The 12,450-nt window shown below is 34.5% G+C and overlaps 1 protein-coding gene across 1 annotated transcript in view; it reads left to right on the plus strand.

The window, feature by feature from the left end:
* CFAP299 (cilia and flagella associated protein 299) overlaps window positions 1-12,450 on the plus strand; it is a 543,118-nt gene that overhangs the window by 36,060 nt on the left and 494,608 nt on the right. The gene's annotated exons all lie outside the window — the stretch shown is intronic.

Consider the following 12,450-nt stretch of genomic DNA (forward strand, 5'->3'; position numbering starts at 1 on the left):
GGGACTTTCCTACAATCTCTCAAAGATTCACAAACCCCAACAAGCAGCATCCAGCCTTGCCATGTCCTGTCTGTACCTCTTGCTGAGCAGTCCGAAGCCTCGCACTGGTGGCAGCCTGCCTCTGATCAAGGCTTGGCCTTGATCAAGGCTTGGCCTCCCAAGAGCCTCCCACACCAGCACTGATGGCGGCCATCTTTGGAACACTTTGTGGCTCATGCCAGGTGGCTCTGTGCAGGGCATAGGCAGCAGGTGAACTTGACCTGGTATGGATCCCCTCTCAGGAGGCTCTGAGCTGGCACTCCCAGTGGCCAGCTATGGACCACACCGGAGTGCTACCCGGATATCTCCACAGATGACACACTGGAAGGGCAGACTGTGCAGGCACCAGAGTCCTGATAAAGTGAGTCCTGCTCTTTAAGGTCAGTCCCTGCACAACAGCTCCACCACTGTAGTCATAGCCAGTCCTCACAACAAATCAGCCCAAAGGTCAGTCCCTCTCATTGATGTGAAAACAGCAACCAAGGCTCCACTACAATAAGATGGCGCACACACAACCCACACAAGGGACACACTTGTAGAACCTAGCTCAGGTGACCAGGAAGACGGCACTACTGCGACCCACAGGGCAACTACTACATAAGGCAAGTCTACTAAGATTGAGAGACATAATAGTTCTACTTAATTAGAAACAAACACAGAAACAAACACAGAGAGGCAGCCAAAATAGGGAGACCAAGAAACAGTTCCAAATGAAAGAATGGAAGAAAGTTCCAGATAAAGAAATAAACGAAAGAGAAATAAACAAGCAATCTACCAGATGCATAGTTCCAAACACTGGTTATGAGGATGCTCAGTGATCTCAGTGAGAACTTCAACAAAGAGATAGGAAACTTAAAAAAGAACCAGTCAGAAATGAAGAATACAAGAACTGAAATAAAGAATACCTTAGAGGGACTCAACAGTAGATTACATGAAGCATAGGATCGAATCAGAAAATTAGAAGATAAGGTAGCAGAAAACACCAAATTAGAACATCAAAGAGAATCCAAAAAAATGAGAATAGTTTAAGGGGTCTTTGGGAAAACATCAACTGTACCAACATTTGCATCATAGGGGTGCCAGAGCAGAAAAGAGAGAGAGAGGGAGGAATTGAAAACCTATTTGAAGAAATAATGATGGAAAACCCAAAGAGGCCCACCCCATAAGTCACATCATAATTAAAATGCCAAAGGCTAAAGACAGAGAGAATCTTAAAAGCAGTAAGAGGAAAACAGATACATTTACCTACAAGGGAGCTCCTCTAAGACTGTCAGTTGATTTCTCAACAGAAACTTTGCAGGCCAGATGGGATTGGCAGGCAATAGTCAAAGTGATGAAAAGCAAGGACCTACAACCAAGATTACCCAGCAAAGCAAAGCAAAGCTATCGATTTTAAATGTGTTTCCTAGACAAGAAAAAGCTAAAGATATTCATCCCCACCAAACTAGAATTATAAGAAATGTTAAAGGGACTTCTTTAAGAAGAAGGAAAAAAAGGATAAAAATATGAATAATAAAATGGCAATAACTACATATCTATCAACAATTACTTTAAATGTAAATGGATTAAATACTCCAATCAAAAGACAGAGCATGGCTGAATGGATAAGAAAACAAGAGCCTTATACATGCTGCCTACAAGAGACTCACTTTAGATTGAAAGACAGACTGAAAGGAAAGGGATGAAAAAAGATATTTCATGAAAATGGAAATGAAAATTAAAGCTGGGCTAGCAATACTTATTCCAGAAAACATAGACTTTAAGACAAAGGCTATAACAAGAGACAAAGAAGGACCCAGTAATCCCACTTCTGGGTATTTATCTGAAAAATCTAAAACCCTACTTCAAAAGGCCACGTGCATCCATATGTTCACTGCAGCATTATTTACAATAGTCAAGATAAAGAGGCAACTTGGGTGTCCATCAATGGAGGAATGGATAAAGAAGATGTGGTACATACATACAATGGAATATTACTCCACCATAAAAAAGCATTAAATTTTGTCATCTGCAACAACGTGGGTGGACCTAGAGGGCATTGTGCTGAGTGGAGTAAGTGAGACACAGAAGAACAAATGCCATATGATTTCACTTATATGTGGAAGCTAAAGAACAAAATAAACAAATAAAACAGAAACAAACTCACAGACACAGAGAACATTTTGATGGTTGCCAGAAGGGAGAAGGGTTGGGGGGGATGGGTGAAAAAGGTAAAGTAATTAAGAAGTACAGATTGGTAGTTACAAAATAGTCATGGGGATGTAAAGTATAGCATAGGGAATATTGTCAATTAATATTGTAATAATTATGTATGGTGTCAAATGGGTACTAGATTTATCCGGGTGATTGCTTTGTAAGTTATATAAATGTCTAATCACTATGTTGTACACCTGAAACTAATATAATAGTGTATGTCAACTGTAATTGAAAAATAAAAAAAAAATATATAAAAAGAAATCTTTTTGATTTCTAGTGAAATTGTTTTGAAAATATAATATATTCTATATAATTTCATTCTTTTAACATTTATTGAGATCTGTTTTTACTCCAGAATATGGTCTATATTGATGAATGTTCCAGGTGCACTTAAAAATAATGTGTATTCTGCTCTTTTACGTGGAGTGTTCTGAAAAAGTCAGTTAGGTCAAGTTGCTTGATTGTGTTTTCAGACTTTCTCATTTTGTGTTCTACCTGTTCTGTCAGTTCCTTAGGGATGAATGTTGTCAACTACAAATGGATTTTTCTGTGCATGTTTTCAGTTTTATCTATTTTTGCTTTTTGCATTTTGATGCTCAAATATTAGATGCATACACTTCATAATTTTTATGTTTACTTGAAGAATTATCTCTATCATTTATTTCATAACTCCTTTTCCCTGGTAATATATTCCTTTTTCAGAAGTTTGCTTCTTTTGTAATTCATATAGTCACTTGAGCTTTTAAATAGTATTTGCATGGTATATTTTCAATCATTTACTTTTAACTTACCTATATTTACATATTTATGGTGGGTTTATTATAGACAGCATATATTTAATCTTGCTTTTTAATTCAGTCTTCAAGTACTGCTTTTTTTCTGGCATATTTTAGCCATTTATGTCTTTGTAATTATATACATGATTTAAATCTGTCATCTTTAAAAAATTTTTTTTTTTATTGGATAATATTGGGGACCAGTGTGTTTTTCCAGGGGGCATCAACTCCAAGTCGTCCTTCAATCTAGTTGTGGAGGGCGCAGCTCAGCTCCAAGTCCAGTTGACATTTTCAATCTTAGTTGCAGGGGGCTCAGCCCACCATCCCATGTGGGAATTGAATTGGCAACCTTGTTGTTAAGAGCTCGCGCTCTAACCAACTGAGCCATCCTGCTGCCCCTAAATCTGTCATCTTGTTATCTGTTTTCTGTTTGTCCAATTTGGCCTTTTCCTGCCTTCCTTTAAATCTAGTTTTTTTAAATGATTCAACTTTCATAATTGACTTATTTATACTTCTTTAAACTTTCATTTTTTTAGTGATTCCTGTTTTAAGATATAGTGTTTGCTATACAGTTTGTAATATTCATCTTTAGCTTATTATAGCCTACTTTCAAATAATGCAACCTTTTCAGATAATGGGTAAGAATTTTACCCCAGTTCTATTCATTCTTCCCGTGTTCTGTCCTTGTTATACACTATCTCTAAGTGCGTTATAAATTCTACAATGCAGTGTTAATATTTCACTTCAGATTCTCACCTTTTAAAATAATTCAAAATAAAAATATATTCTTTTACATTTACCCTCATTTTATCAATTTTGGTACTCTTAATTTCTTTGTGTAGATCAAAATTTCTCTTTTGGAGAGCAGCTCTTCTAACTGAATAACTTCTTTTAACCTTTCTTATGTGCATGTCTGCTAGCAATTAATTTCCTCACCTATCATTTGTTGACAAAAGTATTTTGCCTTTATTTTTGAAAAATATTTTTGCTGGGTATAGAATTCAGGTTTCAGATCTACCTTCAACTATCAGTAATCCCTGCACATCTGTGCCTTGGGGATGGCGGTGGGCTTTCTCTCTGTCCATGCTCTTGCTCTTTTCTCAGAAGTAGCACAGCTCTGTATCTGTCATGTGACTGAAATGTAATGTAGAATAAATAGTCTGTTGACTTAGTTTTTGTTCTGGCAGTTGCCATTTTCTGTTTCTTTAGCTTGATCAAGATAATCATCTTTTATGCTTTCATCTAGAAGGATGAATCATTTCTACTTCTTAGAATTGTAGGGAGTAAGTACTACAAGTGATGCCTTTTATTCTACATATATAAAAAGCAGTTTAATTAGTTTACTAATTATAAGAGCAGTGTCTTCCAACCTCTTAAATTTTTATATCCAGTTAAATGAGCGTGAATACTATCAGCTGAAATTCTCTCTTCATAAGTTCTTTTCTATTTTGTTTTTATGAATAAATTGGTTTTGTTTAATGTTTATTAGAATTATAACTCTTGTAAAAAATGTTTATGTGGAATTTGTTATTGAGAAATTTCAAGTGCAACACTTTCCAAATGAGATCTATGTACGAAAATTCTGTACTGAGCTATTCTTTCATGTATTTAAGTGTGTGTGTAAATCATAAGATTATTTCAGATACACTCACTGAGTCTGAAAATTACATATTGATAAATGCTGATTATCAACTAGTTGGATATTGTTGAAGTTTCCCTTCCTTCCCTCTCCCCTCCTTCCCTCTCCCTCTTTCCCTTTCTCTCTTGTTTTCCTTTTCACTCTTTCTCCAGCAAGCAATTAGATATTATCGATCATTTCAAGGAACATCATTGTCTGACTGTCTGTCTGCCTGTCAGTCTATCTGTCTGTCTGTCTATCTATCTATCAATCAAGAAATGTACCATTGACCCTTGTACAACATGGGTTTGAACTCTGTGCGTTCACTTGTATGCAGATTTTTTCAGTAAATTCAGTAAATGTGTTTTCTTCCTCATGATTTTCTTAATAATTTTCTCTAGAATATTGATTGTAAGAATACAATATATAGTATAATATATAGTACAAAATAGGTGTTAATTACTGTTTGTGTTATTGCTAAGGCCTGGTCAATAGGCTATTAGTAGTTAAGTTTTTGGAGAGTCAAAAGTTGCACATGGATTTTCGAATGTATGGAGTGTTGGTGCTGCTAACCCCTGTGTTGTTCAAAGTTCAACTATATCTTTACTATTACTCTTTTGTTGAATACTTATATGAATACTTTCATAAGTGCAATTAATTCTAACTCAGAAAGTGAATGGATCCATTGCTTAGATGAATTGATTATTTTTGTATTTAACATATTGTTATCATTGCCACCTTTAGTTATAGATCTTAGCCTCTTTGAGCTTAAAATAAATCTAAGAAAAGTCAAAGGAAAAACTATGTAGACAAAATCCAATACTGATGATAGTTTTGATAAATGATTAATCAAAAAGAAGATAAAATTCACATGATTTTAAAATGTTATAGCCCTTTTCTTCAGAATATTATTCAGATTGTTTCTTTTATGTTCTTAATTTAGCTTTTGGCTTCAATTTTGTTGATTCATTCAGTAGTCATTCATAATCCCTTTGTAGGCAAATTCAAGGATCTCTTCTCAGATTTATCAGACTTGCTTGACCTCTGCTGATGCCTTTAACAGCAATTTGGGATTATCAGTTTCTTGAAATGCTCCCTTCCTTTGATTTATTACCTTATAACTTCTCATTTTTCTTTTGTGTTTGCAGTTGTCTGCTATCTTTGCTGTATCTTCTTCTCCTTTCTCAGTAACTTGGATCTCTTCTGAAGGACAGTCCTTAGTTTTTTCACCTTTTTTATATTCCATGTTTTCATATCTCAACCACTTTTATGTTTTCAGTTCTCCTGAGTCTGACCTCCAATTCTGACCTCTCTCCTGGGCTTTTAGCTCCATATCTGTTTTTTAATATTAAGTTGTCACACCAATAATAAAATAACCCCCCGCCCTTCCCCCCACCCCAAAATAGTCTCATTATTTTTCTCTTACAGATCGGCTTCCCACAGAAAAATACCATTTTTTTATGCTGGTAATACTATCTTTTTTTAATCTAAGCTTTCTGTTTTTAGGATATCTTCAAAATCTACTTGATGAGCAATTCTAAAAGGCAATTAACAATGGATTCTTGCTGACTCTTTTCTTTATACTTGTTCCTACAGTCATACGTTTATCACTCTTGTTCTACATTGCTAATCTGGTTTTTCTTCCGATCAACTTGGTTTATTTCAATTTCTTACCTGATGGTTCCGTCGCAATTTTCTTCATCCTCTAATACCATGCTACTAGATCATGCTTCTGTTAAACAGCTTTCAAAACATCTTCTTCCTTCCATCCTTTCCTTTTTTCATTCCTTCCTCTTTCTATCAACTGTCTAAATATGCATCCCTCCTAAAGAATTTGAGGTAGTTTACAAGGGATATATGAATATCTCATGGCAATAAGATTTTAAATGGTGGAGAAAAGGACAATAAATGTTGTATAAATGCAATGAAACTGAGGTAGAGGTTAGTGTCTCAAATACATGCCAGATTTGGGCAGATAATTCAGAGTGAAATGTTTACATCACATAATTCATTATGTCTACCTGGAACAACAGAACCACCGACCAGAACTATTGCTATTTCTGTTTCTAACTGCTGTAGGGGAGGATAAATTTCCCTTTATGGTCTTAGGGTCCCTGGATAGGTTTGAAAATTAAACTGAAACACAGATCAACAAAAGAGGATATAAATGTATGTAAGTTTTATGTGACACAGGAGCCTTCATGAGAAAATAAAGACCCAAATAAACAGACCTGAGTATTTTATGCTAGGTTTAATGAAGACTACACAGTTGTGGAGGAATATGAGAGGTTAAGGAGGTAATTGTAGTAAACTGAGGGAAACTGAGCAAGGTTTGTTTGTTCAGATTCTTCTTGGTGTTCCTTTGTCTTTGGAGATAAGGATGTTCCTTTCCTCTGGATATAGGGAGGGCTCCTCTTACATGAGGGTTTTATGACATGTTTTAAGGAAGAAGGATGAGCAGGTAGGAGGTCAGAGCGAACCTCGTGCTTCTCTTAACATATTCAATATGCCAAGGTGCTACATTTTGGGGTATTGCATCCTAACCCCATCAGAGCTGAGATACTTTTTCCCTCTAAGGAGTCACGTAATGGGAACCTAGTATAGCAAAATGAACAATAATACCACTACCAACATTTTACAGTGATAATACTAAGATTACAGAAAAAAAAGGATTTCACTCTTGCCCTGTAGGATCAATAGGAAATTTTATCCTTTACACTTAAAACGCTATCAAATTACCTAATTTTTTCTATCATAGTTTATCTTTTATTGCTATTTATTAAGCAAATATGTTGAGCAACTGTCTTAAATTAATATTAGCCATCAGAAATGTTGCAGTGTGCTCTTGTGTTCATTCAAATTATTCTGTCTGTTTGTGCTGGTTTTCTTTCCCTGATTAGAATTCAAGAAGACAGAGATTTTTGTCTCAAGAATTGACATTGCTCTTTTGCTGTTTTGTATATCTACTTGGTTCTGCTCTGGTGAGACGTTCACTATAATACAGTAGAAAATCTTAGCAAGGTTTTCATAAAATAGTGAGTTTATAAGGCTCAAGAGACCTTGGATCTGCTTGACTTCGACTTTTATTCAAAATGTCTTACCTACGGTAGCTAGTACTGTTTTCTTCCCAAGAATTGTTTTCTATTTTTATGTTTTTTCTTATCCATTCCCTACAATCTCCCTACCGAATACACACACACACACACACACACACGCACGCACGCACACACACACACACACACACACGCATACATGTTCTACTACCTTTTAATCATCTTGTCTACTACCCAGAGGACCAGGATATGGACTATAAAGAATTCCTGCTAGATGTAGGGACATATATTCTATATTTCTAGTGAGGATTATTCTGAGAATTACAATGAAAGCACAATTATTCAGTAGTTTCTATATTACTCATAAGTTTTTGAGTGATGTTGATTTTAGAAAACCAATTTTCACTTCATAAAGAATCTTGCATTTGATTAGCAATGTTTCCTTCACAATCTATGGATGAAACTCAAGTTGCACTATTGGTGCCTGCCTGAGAACTCATTTTGTCTGCATTTTTAACTAATGTGTTCTTCTGGATGCTGGGTGAGCTTGAAAGAAAGGCACTGGCTGTATACCCATTCCAAGAGATGAGAGGAAAAACACCAGTCTAGTGATCAGTCAGGACAAAAAGTTTCGTGCATGATTTGTGAGATGTGATGAAGGAAATTATTCAGAAAAGTTAATACCTGAACCAAGAACGTTGAAGATATTTGTTTGCCAAAGCACAGTCAATGTCATGCTTCCCACTCCCATTTGAAGGACCTCGTAGCATAGAGTTGAGTTCATTGGGCTCTTTATTGCACAGCGGGCTGTTACCATGAGTCCCCGCTAGGCTCCTCTTTAATGAAAAAAAAATTATTTTTTTAACTATTTTCCTTCTTTATCCTTTCATTTTCAGTTGCATTTCTCTTCTTCCTCACACACCTGCCTTAGAAAGTTTAATTTATTTCCCTTGCTTTCTTCCTTTCATACATTTATTTAAACATATGCTTTCTAGAAAAATCATGTTTAAATTTTTCTAGAAATGGGAATTGTGCCATATATACTATATTCCTTATAATTTTCTAGTACATGGTTTGAGGAAGTGGGGTTTCAATGTAGGTCATCATATCATTTGTAAATAATGGTATTTTAATTTCTTCTCTCAATCATTTTGCTTAATTTCTTTTTCTTTTTGCTTTTTTGTTGACCTTGTAAAGCACTCCAGCATATAGGTGAATGGAAGTGTTGATAGTGGGCTTTCTTATGTTCTTGATTTTAAAAGGATAGTATCTACTGTTTCTCTGCTTGTTGTATGTGTGTGTGTGTGTTTGACATGGAAAATTCCCTTTTATATGCAGTTTACTGATATAGATGATATGACTTTTTCCTCTTTATTAAAGTGGTGAAAGAGATATTTAAGAGATTTCTAATACTAAACTATCCTTGCATTCTTGGGATAAGCTCAACTTAGTCATGTTTGTTGTGTTTATTATCTTCATTATTCATTGTTGGATTCAATTAGATAATAATAACTTATCTGGTTCATCTCTTGGGTTTTTCTACTAATCTTATCTGCTAATCACTTTTACCTCAAATCATCATAGCAAACAACTCTTCTGTTCAGGGCGTCACCTTCTAACCATCTACCCACCCCAGCCTCCTATTCACTTATGGGGTTAAATCTGTCTTTTATAAGCCCCATTTTAAGAGACTAAGGATTTACTAAAACAAACTCAATTTTAATAGCTCTGGTCCCATACTCACAGAACTAAAAAACAAGACAATCCCCAGTGGTTTCTAAATCTGTAGTCTAGTCAAGAAACTTGTGGTCAGAGTGAACAAAAACCAAAGCAGAAACTCAATAGAATCTGAGGAATGAAGAATAAGTGGAATACATTTTGGTTTTAGCTGTGCCTGGGTATCAGGAATGAGTAGAAAGATAAGATTTTGGCAGAAAATGTATATTTGAGGAGAAAGGCTTGATTCTGTGCTTGAAGAATTAAGGCCTATGGTCTGGGTAACTCAGATTCTGGTATCACATTGGCTGAATTAGTTAGAGCCATTTTTCCTTTATGCCTTCAGTGTTTAGGTGCTAACAGAAATAGCTAACATTATTGAACACATACTAAAATCCAGACATTTAGTACTAAAATGCGTTTATTAGTACTAATTTAATTTTATGGATAATGGAATTGAGGCACAGAGAAGCTAAGAAACATGCCTAAAATCCTTCAGCTAGTACATAGCTGAAGATTTAAATCCAGGCAGAGTGGCTCTAGAGCCCGCAGTGGTTTTCTAGTTTAAGAATTTATTACCAGAGAGATTTTAAAACATTTTCTAAGGACCCTGCCGTAAGTGAGAAGTTTCTAGTTTATGTTTAATGAGTCTTAATTTGATGACTACAGATTATTAGATAAAATGACATGAAGTAATTTAAATAAAACGGTGGCATGTAGCTTTTTGCTGTTTTTACCAATTTAAATGAAGTTTTACAACTAAATTCAAGCCCATAAAACTCATTTTATATCAAGTCACTGAATTAGTCATTTACAATATAATAATAATTATTGTTAAAATCTGTTAATTCCTTTAACTCCTCATTACTATATTTTTGATAATCAGTTAACACAGAAATGGTATATGATTGAGCCTGGAGAACCTAAAAAATGCTTATGTTTTACACGTGTGTACACATGTATACACATATATACATGGTCTCTCTCTCTCTCTCTTTCTGTCTCTCTCTCTCTCTCTCTTCTCTTTCTCTCCCTCTCTTTTAATGTGTTTAGAGTCACGATTGAGGGAAAATAAGAAAACAGCAATAGATATTTTCCACAATACTACATTGCTCTAGAGTTTTTCAGCATATTCAGTTAATATGCTTAGTTGACAAATTCTTTTTCTTGTTTGTTTTAATTTTTATTTAATGGGGAAAATTAAAAATATAACCATAAAACCATATATTTCATCTAAGAGGAGGGGAAAAACCACTATAATGGTCTTTTGCTCCCTTTAGAGTTAGAAACATTCATTTTTAGTAATCAATGGGTGGGTAATATGGAAGAGTATCAGGAGATGTGTAAACAGGATTTATTCATATGTCTCATGAGTCACTTCAGTACATCATAACATCAAATACTTCTGTTTGGCCTAAACATTTTCTCAAGGGTAATTGTAAAACATTGCATTTCAGATCTATAACAGTCAGATAATGAGTTCTAAAAATGTGTACTGTTAATTTTATTAGCATCAATATTAATTTTAGAAATGGGTAATATGCACTAAGTTCTATCTAATGTTCATAATCCTACTAGTTGAATTATTTCACTCAAGATGATTATAAGTGATCTGTTTACTATGTTTCCCTTTTTTAATTTAAGTGTTGAAACAATTTCCAGATATGAGCTCATTTCTTGATTTTACTTACATATTCTAAAAACCACAGATTTTCTTTTATACCAGAGGGTTTCTTTTTGGTTTGTTCATTTTTGCTATAAGGTTAAAGGAATTTATGGCACATCCTTGAAATGAGTTATCATCATAAAATTAGTAGATTTTTAAAATTAAAATTTAATTTCTGTGTTTTTTGGACTGTTATGATTTTTTCATTTTCTACTTTATGTATTCTCTTTCTCTTTATGTCCATAGGTCTACAGACATGTATTTAGATACATAAACTTCCATGGGAGTATGAGAGTGAATAGACAGTAGACTCATCTGAGTGTATTTTCTGTATAATAATAATAAGCAGTATCGTAACTATCATTTACTGATATGTTCCAGGTGCTGGAGAGCATTTTACATGTTTTAACTTGTTTAATGTTCACAACCACCTTGGTGGATATAAGCACTGTTATCTCCATTTTACAGATGGAAAACTAAGTACATAGAGTTTACATGTAAGTTTAAACAACCAGTAAGTGGCAGAAGGAGGATGAAAGGTCAAGTAGTTTGTTGTTAGAGCCTGTTTACTGCATTCCCTCGTCCAATATAATGAAATACGGCATTAACTACCATATCATCAGAACATATCCTTCCTATACATTATTCTATATGTTCTCAATCATGTAAGTCATTGACTGTGCAAATATTAAAGTGAAACCATAAGCACCGAGTACTACCTGATAATATTGGGTTTGGAAAGGAAGTCTTAAAATGCAGGTTTATCTTTATCAGGATCCAAGTAGCTTGCTTCATTCACTCTAAGTAGTAACTTGGGCAATAGAGCTTTTTGATGACTAAACATTCATGTCCTTAATATGTTTACTTTAACACAATATTAAATCAGTTCTGAAAAGGTGCAGGTGTGTTTGGGTAGCTTTTCCCTCTTAAGTAGTGATTTTGTAACATTAGCAAAAATGTTTTTGCACCTGGATTTGGACAGCGATAACAAACTTTCTCAGCCTAAGAATAAATTTGGACTCCTTTAAAACTTTTTTCTGTGATTTCAAAATATTCTAATTCTGAATAGTTTTGGAAAAGCCCACAGCAATAAATAAATACAATTTGTTTACATAGGTGCAACAAAACATTCCCTTTTAGTAGGGATTGTTGCTGTTTGTAACAAGTTAATAATCTTCCAGAAAAGGGGCTGGAGTAAACACAATGATTTGTTGGTGGAGTTCAAGGCTGTTATGCATACATAACAGATTTAGAATGATTCTGCTGTTTTCCATCATTTTCCTTTTCTTCTTTTTTTTTAAATCTATATTAACAGATAGTTCTGATGTTTTCCTTTGTGAACATGAATCTTGTTCTTGACGTAGACTCTGCACTGGATGTTCTTTT

This window comes from Rhinolophus hipposideros (genome assembly GCF_964194185.1).
Source record: "Rhinolophus hipposideros genome assembly, chromosome: 1".
Taxonomy (NCBI): domain Eukaryota; kingdom Metazoa; phylum Chordata; class Mammalia; order Chiroptera; family Rhinolophidae; genus Rhinolophus; species Rhinolophus hipposideros.